The sequence below is a fragment of the Podarcis liolepis genome (assembly GCF_965112155.1).
Source record: "Podarcis liolepis genome assembly, chromosome: 4".
In the NCBI taxonomy this organism is placed as follows: domain Eukaryota; kingdom Metazoa; phylum Chordata; class Lepidosauria; order Squamata; family Lacertidae; genus Podarcis; species Podarcis liolepis.
Genome location: NC_139558.1, coordinates 62,247,732 through 62,272,879, shown reverse-complemented (window position 1 = coordinate 62,272,879; position 25,148 = coordinate 62,247,732). Strand labels below are relative to the sequence as shown.

General features: G+C 38.6%; 1 protein-coding gene across 2 annotated transcripts in view; it reads left to right on the top strand.

Annotated features, from left to right (window-relative positions):
- ROBO1 (roundabout guidance receptor 1) overlaps nucleotides 1–25,148 on the top strand; it is a 571,660-nt gene that overhangs the window by 20,685 nt on the left and 525,827 nt on the right. The gene's annotated exons all lie outside the window — the stretch shown is intronic.

Sequence of the window (25,148 nt, the reverse complement as noted above, 5' to 3'; positions counted from 1 at the left end):
AAGGAAGAGTGGAAAACTATCAGGTTTTACGCAACAAACCATTTTGTTACCAGGTATTCACCATTGTGATTCCCCCCGATGTATTTTATCCTTCTGAAAAGAACCGTTTTAATGCAGTTTATGACGCTGTCTTCTATTGGATCCTGGCATCCCAAATGTATTCTGAGTATATTTGTAAACAAAACTAATTTAACTAAAGTTTTTTCCCCCTTCAGTCCCAGCCCGCATCACTGCAGGCTGGTACTAGCCATTCATCAGCGTTGGAAAGGGTTGAGGAAAGAGCTGCCAAAATGATCAGGATGATGGAGCAACTTGAGGAAAGCCTGGGGCATTTGGGATTTTAGAGGAAAGACAAGGAAGATGTTGCCTGATAGAAGTTTATAAAAAATACGCATAGCATACAGAAAGTGAATAGAGAAAATTTCTTCCTTCAGAGCATAACTTGCAGATATTCAGTGAAACTGAATGTTGAAAGATTCAGGACAGATAAAAGGAAGTATTTCATGCCGTGCATTGTTAAACTATGGAATTCACTCTCGCAGGAGGCAGTGATGACTACCAACTTTGATGGCTTTAAAAGATGAGACAAATTCATGGAGCATAAGGCTATAAATGGCTGCTAGCCATGATGTCTATGCTCCGCTTCTGAATACCAGTTGCTAAAAACTGGAGGAGAGTAGAGTGCTCTTTTGCTCATGTCCTGCTTGTGGGTTTCCCACATTAATCTGGTGGATGCCTGTGAGAATAGGATGCTGGACTAGATAGGCCATTGTGTGGATCCAGCAGACTCCTAGGTTCTTACATCATGGAGTAAGGTGCATGCTTGTAGTACCATCAGCATACATCTGTGAACATTGGCTGTGCTCACATATCATGGTAAGTCATGCATGTGGTAATATCATACATGTGGTACCATCAGCACCCATCTGCCAACTTAGTTGTGTTCACACATCACAATAAACCAGAAATAACCATTGTCATAAATATCAGAGTTGCTCGTTTATCTTGAAAAATTCATAAATAAAAGGGGTGTCCACAAGGATATTTTGGTGCTATCTGTGCTGAATGAAATCAGCAAAGGTGATATGTATCTAATTACTCTTGTTCATCACTCACATTAAGTTCAAAGGACTTTATCTGAGAACCATAATGGCCATCAAAATCAACAGATGTGATCCATTATAATAAAGGATTTGGCACAAACTTAGTATTTGGAAGTACATTTGTACTGAAGAGAAGTTATAGTCTGCCTTCTGGAGACCATCATTCTAAACTTAATTAGCACCTATGTCCTAGCAAAGTTGGCTTTATACTTCATGAATGGGCAAAATTCCTATGAAACAGATGGACATGTGTGCTGGTATATTAGAGAGCCAAAATTTGCATTCTGTTTGAATATCATCAACCGGAATTCCCTTTAGGCATGTATGAATTTGCAAAACAGAAGATCTTCTGAGTGATGAGCAAGAGCTGCTTTAAGTTTCTGTCTCCAAATTAGGTGAAAATAAGGAAGAATGCAAACAGCAGATATTTGGTGCCTTAGTGTTATGTTATGCAAGTGAAAATAACATTTTAGTAATACAATCAAATTATTTTACAGAATCTTAGTTTTCTTCACTATATCTGTATAAACAGAGAGTTCTAGTGTTTTGTTGCAGAAGCTTTTTTATTCCTGCTCAACGAAACATTGAGGGGAAAGGAAATGACAAACAACACCTCATAAATAAGAAATGAAACCTGTAAATATGTTTTATGATTATTCTGCATCATTTTAACATGCACGTAAGTTAATCCAAAGTAGCATCTCTTCCTTTGTTCAAACAGTTAGTTGGTGAGGTGTAAGCACAATAAAATCTAAAGTACCCAAGAGAGGATGCTCTTATCCTCTCGCCAGTTGCAAATGCAGGCTGTAAATATAAACTAGAATAGTCTTTACCAATTGACAAGGGGTGCATTATTCCAAGTCGCTGTGTATTATGTGTGAAGAGTGCCGCAGCTGTGTCATTGGTGAGGTTAAAAGGTGTTAGCGCTTGCATCTTTTAAATGAACATAGTAAATGAAAGTGAACAATTAAGTAAGAAATTTGGCTTAGTATCTGTGCATGCTGTGTTTTATTGTGGTGTTGCCAGCTTCTCTGAATGAAAATATAAGAGCAAATTAAACAGCTTTATGAACTCGCAGGAGGAGCAGTTGTTCTAGTGGCTTTCATACAAATGTCTAATTAATTCTTGAAGTAACCCAAATTGTCCTTTTGTGATCAGTGAATGGGAATTTGCAAAAGAATCTGTGCAGATGAAACTAAGTGAAATGGGACATGAGATTTAATGATTTAGCTGGCAGTTCGCAGTTGCTGGGACCAGGAAATTTTAGTTAGTTTTCTCATTAATATTACATTAGTAAGTTAATGAAACATTTGGGTGAATATATTATAAGTAATAGAGGCATTAATGTTATTTTTGAACACTCAATTATGCTAATTGGCATCTGTTATTTTGTCTCCAAATATAACCCTCAGTTGAGAAAATACAAAAATAAACAACTAAAGATGGACATTCATTTAGTAAAACTTTAAATTTATAGTGTGACTTTTTAGTTGTTTGTTTAAGGAAAACACATTTCCAGGGTGTTCTATAGACTTTCTTAAATAATAGAATAATGAGCAGCTGCATATCTAGAGATCAACTGGTACTCAGAGGTTGGCAAGATGAAAGGACCTACTGATGGCATCTTGCTGTGTGTGTCCCCAAGCCTGGAGCTGGTGCAGATGAGGTGAACATCATAGGAGGTGGAGACAGAGGCATACCTAGGATCTCTAGCACCTCTGGCAATGCGCTGTAGCAGTGCCTCCACCCTGAGAAAAAATAATTTTACTGCAGTAGCCACATTAGAAAGCAATACATTTTATGCACCCAAGTATTTGAAGCAGCCAGAGTGAGGGTGAGGCAAGGAGGAAAGGCCAAAAAAATATTGCATGACTTTGTGCCGCGGTGCAAGAAGGGCAGGAAGCTTCTCCAGTATTTGATCTTGTCATAACAGCAGCATTGTGTCGCCACACATGTATTTTTGTGCCTGGGCCTGTACCTTCAGTGGTTTCGCAAATCCCTAGGTGTGCCTCAGGGTGGATATAGGAAAAGGGGGTAAGAACATAAGAAGAGCTTTACTGGATCGAATTTAAGGTCCATCTAGTCCAGCATTCAAAAAGGGACGTGGGTGGCGCTGTGGGTTAAACCACAGAGCCTAGCACTTGCCGATCAGAAGGTCCGCAATTTGAATCCCGGTGACGGGGTGAGCTCCCGTTCCTCAGTCCCTGCTCCTGCCAACCTAGCAGTTCGAAAGCACGTCAAAGTGCAAGCAGATAAATAGGCACCGCTCTGGCGGGAAGGTAAACGGCGTTTCCATGCACTGCTCTGGTTCGCCAGAAGGGCTTAGTCATGCTGGCCACATGACCCGGAAGCTGTACGTCGGCTCCCTCGGCCAATAAAGCGAGATGAGCGCCGCAACCCCAGTCGGTCACGACTGGACCTAATGGTCTGGGGTCCCTTTACCTTTACCTTATTCCAGCATTCTATTCTCACACATGTGATTCTAAGCAACTGCCTCTGAGAGAGGGGAACGAACACAGTCATTATGGCTACCAGTCATTGAGAGCCATAGTTCTTTATTAAAACTAAATTCTGTACAATTTCAGATAACGTATATACAATGCTACACATGTTCTTTTAAAACTACAATTATGACTATAATTCTTTGTCCACCTTCCTGTGGGTGGATCATAATGAACTTGAAATTCATTAAATAAATTCATTAAATGAAATTCAGTAAATATATATAAATTGTGATCCATTTGGGGAGGGCTTTGCCTTGAAGTGTGGCATATAATTTTCAGTTAAAAGTAGGAAAAATGCAGCCTATATAATATATGTTGATTTTATATTAATTTCTGTCTTGGAAACTTTATTTTAAAAATTAAAGTAAAGCACTTTTATCTTATTATTTTAAAACCTGTGGCTTCAAAACTTGTGGGACAGGGTTAGCAGAGTGATCCAGAGCATGTATTCTACCAGAACATATGCAAAACAAATTCTTGTTTCTTCCCCCCGCCCCATGAAGAATATACATTGGAAAAGAGGATCTTAGTGGTCCCTTCCAGCTCTACTTTTCTATGATTCTATGACAGTGCAGTCTTAACCTTGTCTTATCAGATGTTTTGTTGAATTCAATTAAGTTTAATTCCAGGCAAATGGGATTAGGATTGCAACCTAACTAGGAAAATAAATAATGTACAATGAAAGTTTTACTATGTAACTGCATAGTATATACACTGCTGTTGTCCTTCAATGCCTGCTTAACACAAACACCATGAAGATGAAACAGAACATTGTATATTGCAAATGTAATCTTGCTGCTGATTTTTCCTCGATTCTCAATCAGATGCATTCATTTCTAAAATGCCTGTTGCTCTGAGTTTGTGTTGCTGTTCCTTCTTCTTTGCAAGCTACAGGGAGCATGATCTTTTCATTCCTTTCTGTGGCCAATCGGGTGCATAGGAAGGGGGCGAATCACCACATGCCGCATCACCCCCCTGGGCAGATTGCCGCACTGTGATCGACCCGCACCCTAGGAGGATCACCTCGCCTCCGGGTGCATTCTTTATCCATTTGACTTTTTCTTTGATTCATGCTTCTTTCAAAATTTAAGGATCTGAAAACATAATATGGAATTATGCGAAATAATGGATTCCCATTAAGGATAACAGCAAGAAATTATTATAGTTTATTATGATGATGAAAACAAAACATGTAGCGGTATTTTGAAGGTGTGTTAGTTTTTATTCTGAGCTCAGGATTCAACCTTTGGTGATTGGTTGGACAAGGGAGCTGGAGAGGCCTAGTGATGACAGAGTCTTGTAGTATGTCAGAGACTAGTAAATGTATTAAGTTGCATACATCAATCCATTTCTTCACACACACACACACACACACACACACACACACACACTTGCGAAGAATCATGGGAGCAGCAAGATCAGAAAAGTACTGACAGTGTCATAGTGATTATGTTAATTTACAATGGCTAAAAACAAAACAGTAGTTGATGATACAGAAAATCTTGGCTTCGGTAATCCAATTATTTGTGCATGTGTGGGGCTGTTGCAGTCATCCAGCCTCTTTGTGGGGAGATAGAACAGCCTTGACCTGTGTAGTTAAGGTACGGTGGCTGATCAAGAGTGAAAGGAATTTTGAGTTAAGCAAATTCTTGCTGATATAAAACCCAATAAGATTACAATGCCTGTACCAGTGGAGTACTGGAGTAACTTGTGAAACTTGCTGTTACAGTATTTGGAACTGATTGCATGGTCTGAAAGGCTCACCTCAATCCCACTACCATTTTGGCTTTTCGTTCTTCCGTAGCTCCTTTATCTCTTTCTCTAAGCCAGAGGAGCTTACTACAATTATACCTCAGGTCAATTTGTTCTGGATGTCCATTCTTAACCTGAAACTGTTCTTAACCTGAGGTACCACTTTAGCTAATGGGGCCTCCCGCCGCTGCTGCACCGCCGCACAATTTCTGTTCTCATCCTGAAGCAAAGTTCTTAACCTGAGGTACTATTTCTGGGTTAGCGGAGTCTGTAACCTGAAGCATATGTAACCCGAGGTACCACTGTACTATGTATGAGAGTTAAATGAATTGCTCCTGGTCTGGGAAGTTCTATAGCTGCATACCAGGGAATAAGTTTAATGCCATGTATATAAAAAAGCCATTTGTGAAGATAAAAAATATTTGCATGTTTCGTCACAGAACTGATGCAATCTCACATATATAATGGTTAATTATGCTTAGGAAGTATGACTTTGCTGTCGTTACTAACACAGTGATATTCATTTGGCTCAGAATCTGCACTGTGATTATTTAAGTTGGTATAGGATTGGTGCTTCTGCTGTGTTAAATTTTATACTGTCAGCTAATTAAGGTAGAACCTGTCTACAGGCATGTAAGGGTGGAAAACAACTGCTCTGCTGTTTTGTTATGTTGTGTACTGCTTTATTGTATTGGCACAATAATTGTATTTCTTGTTGAATAAATATGTTACCATCATAATTAGGTTTCAGAACACCTTAGAACAATTTATACCTGCCAGGAGCAACACCTCAAAACCTTCCACATGCACTGTGTCAGGAAGATTTTGGGCATCACATAGCAGGACAGAGTCTCAAACATAGATGTGCTTTCCCAAGCCCACATTCCCAGTGTGTTCACACTCCTGTCTCAGCAACGTCTATGCTGGCTTGGTCATGTTCACAGAATGGAAGATGGCAGGATCCCCAAGGGGAGCTGGGTGCCTTCATCTGCCCAGCTGCAACAAAACATGTCTCCCCTGTTACAGGTGCTGTAACTTTTCAGTGGTTTGACTTTAAGTGGCATTCTTCAATTGTCTCCTGAGACAGATGAATGCCAGCAAAAGCATATGTATATCCTATAACCAGTGCTCTCTATTTTTAGGGGGGGGGAGTGTCGATGCTTACTATGAAGTTGCTACAGTAAGTGCCACATTTTTAACATTAAAAAAGGTACTGATACAGTACTGAATACCCTTGAGTACCCTCAGATAAAAAAGCACTGCCTATAAGTGAATTCTGTATGGATACTAAACACACGCACACATATGACTAAAACAGCATTCAGTAGATATTTCCCATAATCCTTCTCATTCCCTTAAACAAGAGAGAGTTCATTACCATCAAAGAAAGCAGTTAATGAGTAGAAGAATGTTTCTACAACTGCATACTGTGTTATTTTAAAAAATCTACATGAATATTGTTGCTTTAAAATGTTATGACAATCAGCTGTCATTGACAGGCTGTTTCCTGTTTCCTATCCTGTACTCAGCAGGCCTTAGTGAGAGCCAACCTTATCATGATAAATACCATTGTGAAATATACCATTTGTATTCGCTGTGTGAATGCCATGAAACTATACGGAAGACACTATATTACTGTTTGTTTTGTTTGAAAACCAAAACCACTTTTTAAGCTACCTCCTTATCCTCATAACTTTATTTTATTTCCTCCTTGCTTATACTGTTATTTTTCTTGCTCTTTTCAGTAAATATTTTCAGTAAATATTTTTTAATGCAACCAGAATAATATATTTCTGGCAGTTTATGCAATCATTCAGTCATGAGCAGGTGAAAATTAGCCCACCTTTGAACTGACTACCTCAAGATGTATTGCAGATTCTTGACACTTTAACAAAGTTGCCTAAATTGCTGCCACTTCTGTGTCAAAATCCTTCTATATAATCTTCTAGATTCCGACAATGTACAGTGTCATAGAAAAGACATAAAGGATAGAATGAATTGTTTAAGGTCATAGGGATCAATCTTTCCTAGCTTATGTTTCATTGCAGTCAATTGGATCATCTCTATGAATAGAATTGGCCCAAATCCTGTACAAAGTTTTATAGAAACGCTAAATTCTCTATAATAGCGGTCTTGAAATGGAGGTAATTGTTTCATGTCAGATTCACAAAGACAGATGTATGTAGGGGACTGGAATGGAGTTGTGTTCTTTAATATCATTGACTTTAGTTTAGGCAGCCTATGTCAAATAGCTCCTTAATGGCTTTAGTTTCTTTCACTACTCTTCTTCAATATTATTTTCGTGGGTCTTTTGCTCATGTCTGTACTCTCCAAGGCTGTGACTGACAGCTTTTTAAAGCTGGCTATGCTTGTCACAGCTGCCTGTCAGCTGCACATCACTCTTTTTCTATACCTTTTACCCATTTGTTTTGGTGTTCATTTCAGAACATCACCACAGAAGCAGCTGTAAAGTCTGTGGCTGCAAGACCTACTGGAAACTATTAGAAATGAGAAGAAAGCTCCAGTAAAAATGCAAGGTGTAGTTGCACACACAACAGCAGTGTTTGCTGAGCCACTTCCATGGCACAGTTTGTTGGTATTGTAATCATGCTTAAGTCCTAATGAATATGCTTGGGTATTACTAGCAGTACGCCTCTTGACAAAATAGCCTTTCAGGCAGAATGGAGACTGGCAAACATAGCAATTATAATGTAATCAGATATATCCCAAAGTAGCTCTGCTGCATGGCAAATGTGAGATTTGAGAGAAGATTTCATTATGCAAACAACCATGATAGTATGCACATCAAAGACAAAGCTTGCTTCTCCAAATTAATTCCTAATATACATGGGTGCAGCTCTTGGCATTAGTGGAATTGTTTTTGCTTGTGCCAATATAGAGCAGAGACCAGAAGATCTGCAAAAGAGTATTTTCTTAAATAAAATTGGTAGGAATAAATTGAAATCTGGGTCACCAAAGGCAACACCAGCCAGGTCTTTTGATTCAAGTACAATTGTTATAGTCCAAAATTGAACTCTGAACTATATTCTATGGCCTCTGCAATCTAGATCATGCTCAATTATTTCAACCTCTGCATTTCAAATTGTGCATCTTTATTGTAAGAATGTAAATTAGTTTTTTTTAATACTATAAAAAGGGGGCTGTAACTTAACTTTCAGAAGCTCATGCCTGAAAAATGATCTGTGACTAATTGGGCTGTTCCCTTTGCTGTCTCCTGGATTTGAAATTAAATCTTTCAGAGCTGTTCATTTATATTCAGAATGCAGAAGGTTTCCAGAAAATTTCAATCATAGTATGAAGTCTGTGAAATAGCATCCATGGTTATTTTGTAGAAATTTACAATACAAATTTTCAGACTGAATTATTTAGATCATAATAAAGATTAGATGGTTATATTGATCATACTTTATCACTTAATCTTTATCACAACCATAATATTTTAGAAGGTTAATATGGCCACCCTATGCCCTATTACAACAGCTGGGATATTTCCAGTTTGAATTCAGTGAGATATGGGATGTATACAAGCATGCATATAACTTGTAAAATGTCTAGCTTTTTGGAGAGAAAATATAATTGCCTTTCTGTATTCAGCATTGCTCGAACTTGCAAGTAATGTAAACTCCTAAGTCACAGATAACGGAACCCCTGTACTGTGTCAGCCAGATAATTTGGCCTAACATTGACTAGGATTTTTAAACCAAACTACAATTTTTAGTGGCACCAGAATACTCTTCTTGTTTTCAAAAAATACTTGGTGATCTGCAATCTATATTAATTACTGCTGGTATGGTATTTCTAGATCAGGACAAATTCAAGGCAAAGGTTCTCTGGGTTTGATATATCTAACCATCTAATACAACTAAATGTAGGAAATAGGGTTGCCATATTTTGAAGAGCAAAAAAGAAGACAGCCAAAGCCACTGCTAGCCTGAAAGAGGTGTGTGCAGCCGCCGCCTGTGTGCCTCTTTCCCAGTTCGGGCTGGCAGTGGTTGTGGCATGCAGAGCAGCCTGTGCCACCCAAGCCTGAACCCAAACCGCCCAAGCCAAAAAACGGAAAATAAATAACCCAAAAAAAAAAAATTCGAAGGAAAACCAAACATTTCCTTTAAAATTTAAAAATCCCCCCAGATGGGCACGTTGGCCTCCCAAAAGAGGACATGTCCAGGATTTTTCAGGCTTATGGCAACCCTATAGGAAATAAAGATCGGCAAGGTAGCAAAAAAAAATCTAGTCAAACATCTTTCCCTCCTATGGCTACCAAGAAGAAGACCACATCCAAGAGAACTGGCCAGTATTGGAGGATCCCTCACCTTTTCTCACATAGAAGTCTGTAGGGGGTTAATGGTGTATCAATGCTAGGCTCAGAACTATAGAAGGCCAATCATGATTTGGTGATTGGTGAATCATTAATTACTATACAAGCTGCCATTACAGTGGATATTATTAATCAGCCTGTTCTCTATTTTCCTATGTTTGCAATTTCTTTGCCAGACATAATAGGTCCTCGTGGTCTACTATCTTTGCAAATGAGACCTATTCAATTGTAATGCTTGTAACGAAGAACAGTTCCATCTAGCATTCACTGATTGCACTATGGTAGAATTTCATTCACAACCCACAAATGATCACTGGATTTTTCTAATTTATACAGTCCACATCTAGATTTATTCATTCAGTATCCTTACTGTATTATCCAGTGTTTGGAAGGGGAACACCCCTCCCATGCAACTCTTTTGCCCTCCTGCTTTGCAAACAGGGACAAATAAGAAAAACTAAAAGCACTTGGATGAGGCGGCCACCTAATGCTACTTTGCTATTTTCCTTCATTAGCTTTAACTCTAATCATTTAAATCAGTTTTAGTTTAGTCTGACTTGGCTACAGGCCATAACAAATCAACTGAAATAATTAAATATTTGCCTTTCAATAGCATGCAGAGTGATGCGGACATTTTTATCATGAAATAAAAACAGCTTGATACAAAACAAAAACAAGTTTATCCCTAGTTTAAAAAACCCAGTAGGAAATGGCAAAGGCAAGAGGAGATATTGTACTGGAAGGGATAGGTGGCAGCTCTGTCAGCAGGGGGAAATGTAGCCAAAATTTCCTGAACATATTCACTTCAGTTTACTGAGTGGACTGATTTCAAGAGTGAACTTTTCCATTCAGACTTCACAAATGACTGGCAAGTGTTGTGAGCACTCCATGTGTAAAGCGAGGAACTGTAACATTTCTGTCAAGAATTAAAAAGCCATTCTCAAAAGGCAACCTCTTCAAAAAAGGCAGCCCACTGATAGTGGGCAGCTGCTGCCGTACCTCTGCTGTTCTACACAACAGGGAACATGTTAGTAAAAGCTTCATACGGTGTAGAGTAAAATGGGTTCGCCATCTCTTCCTTGGCATACTTTGTAGTTCTATAATCACTGCCGCCACTTTGAACTGGATATTTGCAAATCATTTATGCAGAAAAATTGAAGTACAAGTAAATGGGAAATCTTGTTCAGTGTTAGTTGTTCTGCTTTTTGCTCTTTTCCCCCAGAAGAAACATATCACTGTCATGGTTTAGAAAATAGTTTATGAAGCTGCTTTTTTTTTTTTTAGCTTTTGGAAGAGTGAAAACATTTTTGTGCAGTTTATGTTGTATTTTCGGGATATATAATTTTGGCTAAGGATATACAACACATTATGGACTCAGCTATACAGCTGCAAATAAAACGTTTTAAGTGCAATATACAATGCAACACAAGATGGCAAGGGTGAGCCTTATGGAGAATTCAATGTATTTATAAAAACGCTTTTAAAAAAGCATTTTCAGAATGGTGTGTAGATTCCACCATTGTTACTTAAAGTCATTTCAAGACTGTACTGAATTATATTCCCCCGCATTGCTGAATCCTGTTTTAATTTTAAGTGCAAAGCCACATTGGGTGCCACAATGAGCCAAAAGGTGGAATATAAATCTTTTAAACAAATAAATTCTAGGTATTTCGCCTTTCCATAGCTCACATGGTTGCTAAGGATGTGTAGGCTTCTTCTATACTTTCTCTGCCTAGGGATGTCATTTGTTCCTGGAATTCCAATGACTTTCTCCAGGAAGAGTTAATGGTACTTCTTGTCAACCAACAGTAATACTGTAAATCTCGGAGAAAAGAACATTATTGATTAGAAGATTGGGGATCTAAATGAAATTCTTGAATTGCACATGGAATTGCCTTCTTCTAATTCCTGAATCCAGCATGGGTTCAGTTCCTGGAATAGCCAGACCAACTTCCTGGTGATGTAATGGCCCTCTGAGTATGGGCAACTAAGGTAACAAAGGAAGTGGCTCTGTGCCAGATAACAAATGAGTGGTGCTCCTCAATTTGCAGGTAGTTAGAAAGAAAAAGGTCAGAGTTTGGATTTGGCGCTGTGAGGTAGAAGCTGTACACAAGGTGCAGGCTGAAACCTGTGAGACAGAACCATGCCTGATCTCTGCTTGAGTCCAAGGCTGTCGTTGTGGGAGAAGCAAGACCCACTTGTGGTGTTAATGCTGTGAGCCGCTCCATTGTAGGCTCAGTCTTGGGTCTTTTTGTGGGGTTTTGCATTCCTTGGGGGGGGGTCACCCCCGATAAATCAGATGCTGTTAATTTCTTCGATTTCTGTAAATATTATTTGACTCAGCGTAACTTCTTTCTGAATCTTTTGTGCATTCTTCAACTTCCTTGTTTTTCCTTTTTCACTACTATTTCTCTGGAAGATCTTTTTGTTATTTTAACTCCATCTAAGATCGCTATCTCAGTTCTTTTCCTTACTTCTTTTTGCTTTTATTTTGGCTCAGGAAAATGATTTTTATCTTATTTTGAAGACAGTTTAATTCATGTTGAGATTTGTGTGTGTGTGTGTTTTGAACTTTATTTTTTTGTTGCTTTTAAAATAATCAGTAAGAGTTTAATTTTAGTTTTGTTGTGTGCTAATCTGTCACTTCACACTGTGGTGATGGCTCTCATATGGTACCCCTATGTCATATGGACAGAAGAGCTGTCCTTAAGAAAATATTTCTCATGCTTTGCACTTTTTTTATAAATAGATGACACCATTTGCCTGTCCATTTTGGCATTTTTATGAGTTGAACCAGTCTGTCTATGAGACTTACAAAAGCCAACAATAAATCTTTCTGCAATACTGTCTGTGGTTGGGCAGCTAAAAGGCATATCCTAGACTGTTCCCTAATGTCAGATGAATCCCCAGAGTCCTGCACTCTTGTCATATTATTTTCTGCAAATGTTGACACAAATGAAGTGAAGCATTCATTTATATTCATATGCACATGATTATGATAATGGAACAGTTGATGGTAATATTAGTATGTTAACTTCAGTATAAATAATATATACTTTTTAAGAAAGAAGGTTATTTTAAATGTTGGTTTCCAAAATTGCAATTGCAATTTATTTGTCAGGATGAAATAGAATCTGAATAGTTACACATTAAATTGCATGCTAGCTGGTGTTTTAAGATATCTGTGTATGCATGCAAATGAAATGTGTGCATAATACAGTACTGAGAGAACAGAGCAAAGGGTAGCAGCCATTCTCTCCAACTACTCCTCATTCCTAAAATGCACTCAAAGGACCATCAGAATTGCTTCATAGAAAACTGTCAGATAACCATAGCAAATTACAATTATTTCATTAATTATAATGTACCGTAGTTTGTGGAATTTTAGTAGTTCAGATATATATCCCATGAACAATTATTCTGCTTGTTCGTTGTATGTGTGGCAACCCCCCCCCCCCCCACAATATAGTGGGTTTTAGTCTCCTCTAATCACATCCAAATTACATTTCATAGCAGGTCTTGCATATTGAATCCAGTATATGCAAATGCAGATAAAGTCTTTAGAGATATCAGCACAGAGTATACAAATGAACTGAATTGCAGAGTTTGTTTCAATTTAAGAAAGAGAAGCAGTGTTAATCCACACTGTCTCTTACTAGACATTATGTATCTTGGTTAAACTTTTCATTACATATTAAGCTTAAAGAAATCCCGTTTGTTTCAAAATACTTTTTGACCATAATTGAAGTTATTTCCAGAGACCCAGGTTTCTTTTGAGGAAGGTGAATAGGCAGATGAATGTGAGAATCAATGCTTGTTGTGACATCATTTATTCCCCATTTTATGCATGTGTCCCCTTCCACAAATAGTCCTAGGTTTTGGCAGTAAAGAAACATTATTGCACCCAGTTAATTTGGAACAAAGCCCAGGCTATGCTCTTTACGTTTTTTCACTTGCTTAAAATATCTGAACTTGATTTTACTTTTTAGTGAACCCATATTGCCATAGTGATTTCCAGCACCAATTATGTAAGCTTTGGATATTGGGATCCAATATCCAAGATGTAGTTAAGCAGCAAAGTATGTCTTTTTCATGCAGAAGGTACCCGTTTAATCAGTGGAATGTATATCCAGTTACAAGATCTTGCCGACTGAGTGGGAAACCCTGGAAAGTCCCATTTCACTACTGTAAACCTTGCATTGATGGCACAAGTCAGAATACCTCCCAAAATGCATAAGATGGTTCCTTATAGATGTGCTATGCAAACTCATGCATATCAACTTTGAAGTAAGTCCCACTATGTACAATGAGCTTACCAGCTAGTGAGCGTGATTAGGATTGCTGCCTTGGGTATATGTTCTAAACTGAGAACATGGGGGGGGGGTCATCCCAGGTGTTAAATACAATAGAGATTATCAGTCAGGACCTTGAATGCTGTTAGGCAAAACTGATGCAATAGTGTTGATGAAATAAGAAATTATTGCCTGTCTACACAGAAGCTGCTGCATATCTGAGAAACTTCATATTCTTATGTATTTTTTAGAAAGCAAACCAGCTGTTATGAACCTGGTCATGTAATAGGAGTTAATAATTGCCTTTCCTTCAGTATTCTGAAATTAAAAACTTCATTAAAGTTAAAATTACAACTGTTAAGTTAGCTGAACGTGTAAGTGGATGATATGTAGATCATTTAGCTGCCATAAATTTAATCCATCAGTTTTTTAAAGTGACAATCATGCTTATCTAAATGTAAATATTCACAGTACATTTCAGCTGTACAGAAGATGAACAGCCCTCTTGGGATAGATCCACTTATGCAGCAGAGACTTTCACAGCCTTAGCTGCCCTGCCCTGCTTAAGAAGCTGTTTTTCTGAAATGAAGGGATGAGATGCAGCTTCTGATATTCTCAGACGAATGAGTCTTTTAGACAAGGAACCAAGGAGTCCTGACTTAATGGCTTGTATTTGGGGTGGTGGGGGGGATAGTCTGGGGGTTTTTTGCGGGGGTAGGGGTGGAATCCTGACCTAAATTTTAGATTGCTGACCCAAAGATTGTTACTTGAGAATCGGCTTCAATAACTTCATCAGGGCTTCCTGCTAAGTAGACATTCCTAGACTTATGCTGGCAATGACTTACAGTGCATGCCTAGGGATGCCTGCTAACTCAAAAGTAAGTCCTATTGTTTTGTAAAAGAGCCTGATCTCTCCTTATGGAGCATTGTCTATAAGGAACATAGTAATCTGAACATAGTAATCTTAGACACTTTGCCATATGAAGGGCAATCTCCAAGTCACTTCCCTCCCCTTTTATGGAGTCAGTCTATCTAGCTCAGTATTCTCCACACTGGCTGGAAGCAGCTCTCCAGGGTTTCATACAGTTGTCTTTTCCTAGATTGAACCTGGGCCCTTCTGTGTTGTTAGCAGATGTTCTGCCTGTGAGCTATGGCTATTCTGCCATGTACAGGAATTTGGTTAGTCCAATTTGGTGTGTCAAAAATACCTAAACATTTTGTAATACCCCATATTCATTGCAAATATGCTAGTGTTTCCCCTGAAACTATTCTTCTCAACATCTTTTTGTTTCTTTGTTCTGCTGTCCTTGCCTACCCTTGATCTTACTGCCCTATAATCAAAATTGTTGTGGGAACCTATTTGATTTAGCCAGTGGTACCATAATGCTATGTCTAATGTGATAATGGCTTAGTCTGCAAATCATGCTACGCTAAACCTGGCTTAGTGCTAATGTGTGAATGCAGTCACCTGGAATGTTGTTGCTGTTGTTTAGTCGTGTCTGACTTTTTGTGACCCCATGGATCAGAGCACACCAGGCACTCCTGTCTTCCAGGGCCTCCCACAGTTTGGTCAAACTCATGTTGGTAGCTCCAAGAACACTGTCCAACCATCTCGTTCTCTGTCATCCCCTTCTCCTTGTGCCCTCAATCTTTCCCAACATCAGGGTCTTTTCCTTGGAGTCTTCTCATGAGGTAGCCAAAGTATTGTAGCCTCAGCTTCAGGATCTGTCCTTGCAGTGAGCACTCAGGGCTGATTTCCTTCAGTATGGTTAGGTTTGATCTTCTTGCAGTCCATGGGACTCTCAAGAGTCTCCTCCAGCACCATAATTCAAAAGCATTAATTCTTCAACAATCAGCCTTCTTTATGTTCCAGCTCTCACTTCCATACATCACTGCTGGGAAAACCATAGCTATACAGACCTTTGTTGGCAAGGTGATGTCTCTTCTTTTTAAGATGCTGTCTAGGTTTGCCATTGCTTTTCTCCCAAGAAGCAGGCGTCTTTTAATTTCGTGACTGCTGTCACCATCTGCAGTGAGCATGGAACCCAAGAAAGTAAAATCTTTCACTGCCTCCATTTCTTCCCCTTCTATTTGCCAGGAGGTGATGGGACCAGTGGCCATGATCTTAGTTTTTTTGATGTTGAGCTTCAGACCATATTTTGTGCTCTCCTCTTTCACCCTCATTAAGAAGTTATTTAATTCCTCCTCACTTTCTGCCATCAAGATTGTGTCATCTGCATATCTGAGGTTGTTGATATTTCTTCCGGCAATCTTAATTCCGGCTTGGGATTCATGCAGACCAGCCTTTCACACGATGAATTCTGCATATAAGTTAAATAAGCAGGGAGACGATATACAGCCTTGTCATACTCCCTTCCCAACTTTGAACCAATCAGTTGTTCCATATACAGTTCTAACTGTAGCTTCTTGTCCCACATAGAGATTTCTCAGGAGACATTTCTTTAAGAACTTGCCATAGTTTGCTGTGGTCGACACAGTCAGATGCTTTTGCATAGTCAATGAAGCAGAAGTAGATGTTTTCCTGGAACTCTCTAGCTTTCTCCATAATCCAGCACATGTGTGCAATTTGGTCTCTGGTTCCTCTGCACCTTTGAAATCCAGCTTGCACTTCTGGGAGTTCTCGGTCCACATATTGCTTAAGCCTGCCTTTTAGTATTTTAAGCATAACTTTGCTAGCGTGTGACATGACCGCAATTGTGCAGTACTTGGAGCATTCTTTGGCACTGCCCTTCTTTGGGATGTAGACTGATCTTCTCCAATCCTCTGGCCACTGCTGAGTTTTCCAAACTTGCTGGCATATTGAGTGTAGCACCGTAACAGCATCACCTGGAATACAGGACCTTTTTCAATTATCACTTCTTTTTAGTCTTATATTTACAATGTGTTTATTCCCTCTGAGAGAGAGAGAGAGAGAGAGAGAGAGAGAGAGAGAGAGAGTGAGTGTTGGAGTATATCGGAAACACACACACACCCCTCCGCAAATTCTTTAATCTACACATATATCCAAAACATTACCCCTGACTAATGGTATGCTATGATAAAGATTCTTTGGATTGAATGATTGCTTATTTCTGTGCCCAGACACGACTGGCACTATCCACAGTCTTTCCCCTCCTTGCACCCAAGCAAACTAACAAAGCTTACTAATTTCACTCACAATATAATTTCATGGTATAACTTTATTAGAGAATGTGTGTGCCTGCCTGCATGTGTTTGAAGAAAGCTTAATATAGATGTCATATAATATTTATGTTCTTCAAGGTTTTGTGAGTTTTCTTTTGGTAGAGATAAAGTAAACAAGATTTAAGAGATAAAATCATTTCTGTTTGTGTTGCTGCACCATAAAAAAGCCCTAAATGTAATGCTGCTACAAATTTCAGCCAAATGATGCTATATATCTACTCATAAAATGAATAGCAAAATGTGGAATGGAATAAAATGTTAAACTGAGGTATACATAAACTCAGGCAATTTATAGAGCAGACATATCAACAAAGCTCATAACATTGTTTGAGGGATAAAAAATAAGTAATGGTTTGACAAATGTGGATATAAAGTCAGCATAAAATAAATATGTGTGTACTGAATAGATAAATCCTTACTTACGAAATACTGACCACAACAAAGACCTTTCTCTTGGACAGTAATTATTGTATATATATGAAAGAGTTGGAAGGACCTTCAGAAATAAATTGTTCTGCTTGATGAGGAGGAAAAGCTTGGATCTAAACTATTCAAGGTAGATGTTTATTCTAGGACTGGAAATTGCACATTATTATTCAGAGTTAATTCAATGAGTGCTTTAGTCCCTTTCTTAGGGCATCCAAAACAGCAGCCGTGTGGCTAATATTTTTATTTATTTACAATACCCTTCACCAAGTGGTCCCAGTAATTGGTTGGGTTGAGTTGTGTCTTCATGCGGCTGTTTTCAGTGGCAAGCATTCTCAGTTGCTTGTCATGGTAAGTCAACACGAAGCACAATTTAGGCAAATAGAAGCATCAGAATTAAATCTGACCACAAAACCAACCTTATGGCCAATCCCACCTTGGATTTTTGAGGAATTGGGAGCAGGTCTCAGTAGTGATGGTAACAATAAAGGACTAGTAAGAAGTGGGTCCTAAGACCCTTAAAATACAATCTGAACAAAATTGGTGAAGCACCCAAGAGTTTATTTAGTACAATATGTTCTTGCAAGAGCGGGTGTCCAAAGTAGGCACACCCCAGCTTTGGCAAAGCATGAGCTTATATTCCCTATATTCGAAGCACAATTCCCTCCCTTGCCTCCCCATTGACTGGGTACTACAAAGTTTACAGCACATCATGCCCACCTAATTTCCCTTCTAGCATCCCCACCTCTGTTTACATCTCCCACTGCCCTTATTTCACCACCCTTACCCTTATTTATTATTTCCCTTATTTGGTCTATGTTCCTTTTTGCAGCCAAGCGAAAAAACCACATCCTGACCACTAGCTATAAACATCTCCCATTATCAGGTATGAGTTGATCTGGACTCCCGACGTTTGTCTAACTGTTACATTTGTGGTTTATGTGAAAAAGCAACATCCACATTTCTCACACAACCAAACATTATTCCTATTCAAACAAAATACAGAAACATCTCTCTGCCATGGTATGCTATGCAATTACAACTTCCTAGCCCCACATCCAAAAATAGTGTTGGAGTCAAACTTTATGTTATGTCCCTTACATTTAAGTATTACCGTAAATACAATATTATGTAAAAGGACTAAAGTGTGATTTGTTTTCAGAGAGAGAGGAATTGGTTGTGGTTTTTGTTTTACGATCAACGAATAACTAAAAAGATTTTGAAACTAACCTTTGCCCTTGCAGCAAACAGAATTTCACAAGATTTTGCAGGAATGCTATAGAGTAAGATTGAAAAACTGTTTAAATTTAAACAAAATAGAACATTATATTTAATCTTCAGTTAAAGTGAATTAAAGAAAGCATTCCCTTTATCTTCTAATCACTTCTGCATTTTATTTTACCACATTTTATACAATAAATAAAACCAAATATGGGCATTCACAGCTAGATCTCAATATAAGCTCAATATAATTAGGTACATTGCTCTTCAGAATCAGATAAGAATCATAAGATACTAAGATATTGCTGCAGGCATGCCTACTAAAGTTATAGAAGAAAACAGCAAGTCTACTGTAAATGACTTGACAGGGTGAAAATCAGAGAAAAAATAGTCAAGTCTCAAGTCTTGCATGCAGAGAATAAACAATTACATTCCTGCTATCTTTCCTTTTGTCATGATGAGTAAGAAAGGACTAAAATCACCTTGGAAGACCTTTGAAGGTATTGGAAAGATATTGTGTGATGGAACTATTATAAATAGACACAAACAATATCTAAGCTCTCTGAAACCTCTGTGACCACAGAGTTAGAGCAGCATTACAAAGCAAGATGCCACTGATTTTTGCTAAGAATGACTTTGACGGTAGTTGTTGTTTTTTTAAAAAAAATTATGACAAATTATGAGTCTCCCCTTAATTTGGTAGCTATATAGTGGCTTAAAGCTTTTGTAGGATCTGTGTTTCTTTGTTGTGCATCTAGGCTTTATATAATGCATGTTTAGTTTATTCTTGTTAATAGTATTTTACAAGAAAAAATGAAGTAATCTGGTGAATCCATTTTTACATAATCCTAGCCCCAGCATATAAAGGTGGTAATAATATGGACATCCAAGATAAGATAGCACCTATTTTATACCTTCTAAATGTTAATCGGCTGTGCATTCCATCTATAATGTGTTCTGTCCTAATTTTTGAGGCAAGTCTGAATCTCATCCCCAAACTAAGCCCACAGGCATGTGCCATACGTAGGCATGCATCTATTGGTTTCCACAGGAAGTATGCTGATTAATGGCAGCTGAGGTGATGTCCCACAGTGTAGTGGATTCCTTCCCCCACTTTCTTGGAATTAAATTATGTCCTCACTTCAAACATTGTAAAGTATGTAATACATATGTTGCCCATGGTCATTGAGAGATGACAACTTGGAAGGATAAAGAATATTGTCGCCTATGTTTGGGCAGGTAAGGCATTGGGGATTAGGATTAATAAATTGAAACTGTGGCAGAAAGGGAAATTGCTTTCTCATATCTTTGTAAATATAATATAGCATGTTAGATGAAGCATAGCCAGAATGGGATGTTTGGCTACTCTAATATATGGATGCTTTTCATTAGATGTTCAGCTAGTGCCCCCTGTTCCTTAGTTACAAGATGAGCCACTGTTTGATTTCAGTTCTGTTCATTTAAAAATCAGTCATAACCTTCCCTATGGCCCAAACAGCTATCAGTTTCAGTCAGCTGCATTTGTTCTGGGAGAATAGATTTTACATTCCCTTCAAAGCATTAGTAAAGATTAAGAATGGTGTTATTGTTGAGCTTTAAACAAAGCAAAGTGGGCTCTTGGACCTGCTGACTCCTCTTGTGGTGAGAGACAATGTTCTAGACCTATTGTGCAAAAAGGGTTCCTCATTTCTGAAGTAAGGTTTAAACCAATGTAACAAATTACTCTCCAGGAAGGTAGGAAGGAAGACAATTTCATATTGCCTTTTGAAGCTGGAGATTTTGAATACATGTAAGTCATAGCTTACACTTCAGCTGTGTGTTAAAGTTATGAGCATTCTTCTGTTCGAAGGACTCCATTCTGTTTGCCATTTGCACAGCCACAACAGATAAAGGGTGCTGGATCATTCTTTTTTACAAACTTTGTGAGGAGGGAGTTTATAAAGAAAATAGAAGTTGAAACTTGAGTTGGTCTATTTATAGATTTGTGAGTGTGTAAAGGTGCAAGATTGTGTGGGGGGGTCTGATTCTGCCTGCTTTGGATTTGGCCCTGCCACAACTGATAGCAGTTGTGCAAACAACACATGCACTTTACTAAATACAAAGTTAAATAAATATTAAATTGATAAATTTAGGATTTGTATATCACTTATTCTTTGAAAACAGAAGCAGCCAACTTGAAATTTCAAAACCCGTGTAGAAATTTAGTTGAGGGCAATTTTGAAATAAATAGAACCTATATTATGGTGGTGCGCGGAATCAAGTTGTTAGTTTGGTAGTGGCACACCTCTTAGTTCAGAATGTTGCCTCTGAGTCTCCTTCCCCCAAGGCTGCAGGTGACCTCTGATACTCCGTTGACAAGATGCTCCTTTAACTGTTTCTGTGAAAGACCCCTACTTTGGTCATAAAGGTAAAGGGACCCCTTAGGTCCAGTTGTGGACGACTCTGGGGTTGAGGCGCTCATCTCGCTTTATTGGCCAAGGGAGCCAGCATACAGCTTCTGGGTCATGTGGCTAGCATGACTAAGCTTTTCTGACGAAACCAGAGCAGCGCACGGAAACTCTGTTTCCCTTCCTGCTGGAGCGGTACCTATTTATCTACTTGCACTTGGACGTGCTTTCAAACTGCTAGGTTGGCAGGAGCTGGGACCGAGCAACAGGAGCTCACCCCGTCATGGGGATTTGAACCGCCGACCTTCTGATCGGCAAGCCCTATGCTCTGTGGTTTAACCCACAGTGCCACCCGCATCCCTGCTTTGGTCATAGTCAGCAATAATAATGACATAGGGAGTTTTTCCAAGCCCAAGAGCCGAGCATTACTGGTTCTGTATGCCTGCATCCATCCTGGTCTAAATCACTATTCCCACCTCTTGATCTCTTGCTCTTCCTGCAACAGCAGTGTCACCAATAAAGGAAACACTGAGGAAGTAGGGGACAGGGAGCTTGGGAACCTCCTTCAAGTCTCTCAGAATGAAAATCTGAATCTGTCCCTGCTATCAGCCCAACACCAGTTACAAAATGGAAGTAGGTGGCAAGGCATCCTTTCTCATTTAGATTGTGGGATGGATAAGAACTCTTGTGGTATGTACTTCCTACTTCCTTAGTAGCAGTGCCAAAGTTTTCCTTCCGCCTTTTCCTTTGCATGGGAGTGACACAAACATCAGATGTGACAGAGAACCAGCAAGGAATGAAATCAAAAGGGATTATTGCTATGGGAGGCTGCTCAAGAGCATTTGTGTCTTTAAATTAATTGATGTTCCCATGGCAATGGCATGTTCCACATCCTAAGAAGAAGACATTTTTATTGGCTCCTAGACGTGTACGGGAGCTTATATTTTAAGGGTGCTATACACAAATATACATTTATTTCTTCTGACATTTCTCCTTTCATCGAGGATACCTTTGACATAAATTGGTCAAATATTTTACAAGTTGATGCACATTATTTACTTAGCTATTTGAACATTTATTATCTAGTAACTTGGTTGCCCAAATCCATATACCATTCTTTAGCAGAAAAAAAAAAGATTGAGGAATGTGGTTGTGTTAATGAGAATGAAATGGGCCATTTATCCTGACTCTTTGTTTTCTTTTAGACAGCTTTTCACTTATCAGTTTTTGCCCTCTCATCTCATAATTACTTAATTTTTCTCAATAATCTCTTCTGGGAGACATTTTCAAAAGCCTTTGAAGTATAAATAAATAGTTCTCAGTTGCCTTTACTTCAAAGCATTCTTTCAGAGTAGTGAGACAAGATTTCCCTTGCTGGAAACATAGAGTTAGCTCTATTAAACCATCTGGATGTTCAGTTTATTCTAATTTTAAGTTAATATTTTTGCTAATTAACGGTGCATATTTAGCTCATTGGTGTATTTGTGGATCTCCCTAAAAAGCATATTTGTACAAGGGTGTAATGATTTTTGCTCCCATCCACATCATTTGTAAAGTAGCTCACATTTCATTCTAAATATGTTGGAAGCAGAAGTGCATGATCAAGCAGCTGAGATTAAGCATATATTGATTGAAATTATTATTTCAGACTGCAAGTGAGGCTAGAATAGTTGAATGCTTCCCTGTATCATTTTAAATATAAAATAGTCCCCTTACATGTACAAAATAGTCCAAAGCACTGTAGATAGTGCTAATATTTTAACTCTGACATATACATAAATAAAGACTTCCCAGTCATGGGACAGAGTTGCAGGTACATGGACTTCCATGATTTGTTTCCCCTCAAAATCATTACAATGTATCTGGCTGACTTTGGTTTGAAGAGAGAAGCACCATGAGTAGGTAGAGGAATAGCTGGTTCCCTGTCATTTGTCCTCTTAAAAAAATATCCCCCTCCTGCTGTCCTCTAAAACAGGCATCCCCAACCTGCAGCTCTCCAGATGTTTTGGCCTACAACTCCCATGATCCTTAGCTAACAGGACAAGTGGTCAGGGATGATGGGAACTGTAGTCCAAAACATCTGGAAGGCCGAAGGTTGGGGATGCCTGCTCTAAAACACTTTGGTTCAGACTTACTATTAGGCAAGGATCAGACAGCTGATTTTGAGTACAGTATTAGGAAAGGTCAACAAATGGTTACTTTGTTGTTGTTTGTATTTTTGCACACAAGTAGAGGTACCTGTAGGATATTCTGGCTCATATGCGGTGAGTTGGTTATTATCCACAGTGCTGCTGAGAGGTGGGGAGAGATTACTGGTATATGGCATTCCAGACTCCCGTCCTCCCCCCCCCCCCCCCCAGTTTAAAGGGGCATAGATTGTTTAATTAGCCAGAGGCCTGGGAGAAGAGGAATGTACTTGCCTGGCACCTAAAGATATGTAACAAAGATTGCAGTGAGTAAAGACTTTTAATGAGAGTTACATAAATGGTGTTTCTTTAAGAAATACACTAAAATGATATGCTATGCAAACTGTGCATGGATATGATTTGGACATAAAAGTTAGCTAAAGGGTATGGAGGTTTAGATATGGTGTGGGATGTTAAGGAAGGCAGGGAAGATTCACGTGGGAAAATGGGGTTTGCTTTTAAGCTATATATTTACAGTTGGGATATAAAGAGAAAATACCATGGAGACAAGTTGAAGTATGGTAATAACAGAAATTAATAGCTGTATCTGCAAGTTCAACATAGCTATTTAATCTTAGTTGATATCTAAATAGTTCATTAAACATTCTTCATTCAGAGTTAATAAATGGAAATGTTAGACATGCTAAAGGCGATTTCAGCTAAGGATTGACTCAGCATTTTTGTTGAGTTCAACACATGTCTGCTACTAATCACAAAATTGCTTCCTGTGCAAGAAAAGCAAAGGGAAAAATGCTATTTCATTTTATTTATTCCTTAAATAAAATTCTGCAATGGCTGAGCACCAGAAATAATAAGAGAATACTTAGTTTTCTCAACCATCTTAGTTTGATATGCCATAGTACCATGGTATAGCATCTGTTTTGCATGCAGAAGGACCCAGGTTTAGTTTCCAGCATCTCCAGCTACAGCTGGAAGAGACATCTGCCTGCAAATCTGAAGAACCACTGAGTAGTGGAGACAATACTCAGCTAGATGGACAAACAATCTGACTCAATATAAGGCAACTTATACCAGCCCTGTGTAGACAAAATAGGCTCAGCCATAGTCATGCATCCTTTCGTTACATACAGACTAGGCTACTGGTACTTCAATGCACTCTATGTAAGACTACCTTTGAAGATGACTCTACTGATTGGCTCACCTTTAAGATAATTTAAACTGATGGACATTAAGAAATGGCGTCTTCCTTATTGTACTCCCTCCCAAATGAGATATGGTTGGCCTCTTCAGCTATAGCCTTCAAAAAGACCTCAAAAGCCCACCTGTTTCAAATGACTTTTAACTAATATGGGGTGGTTGTTGTTCTTGTTTACAAGATTCTATTTTATTATTTTACTCCTGTTGCTTTGGAAATGGTTTTATACTAGTATATATTAATGTGTTGTGGGTTTGCTTGCTTTTTGAATTGTGAAAGTTTTGCTAGGGTATTGCATAGGGTATTGTGTGTTTTTGTTTTCTGGATCTTCAGGGCAAAATATATATGAAACATAATAATACTCCTGTTCACATTTCACACACTAAGAGTCCAGCAGAAGCAGAGATACCAACTATCAATTGATTCCTCAACAAAATTACCTTGTAGTATTCTCAGAGTGCTAGTCTCTGAACATACTGCCACACAGTGCTTCATTTATTTATTAACAGGAGGAGCTCCTTTGGAAGGAAGGTTGGGATAGTAATTTAATAAATAAAATAAAATAAAAACAGCACTAA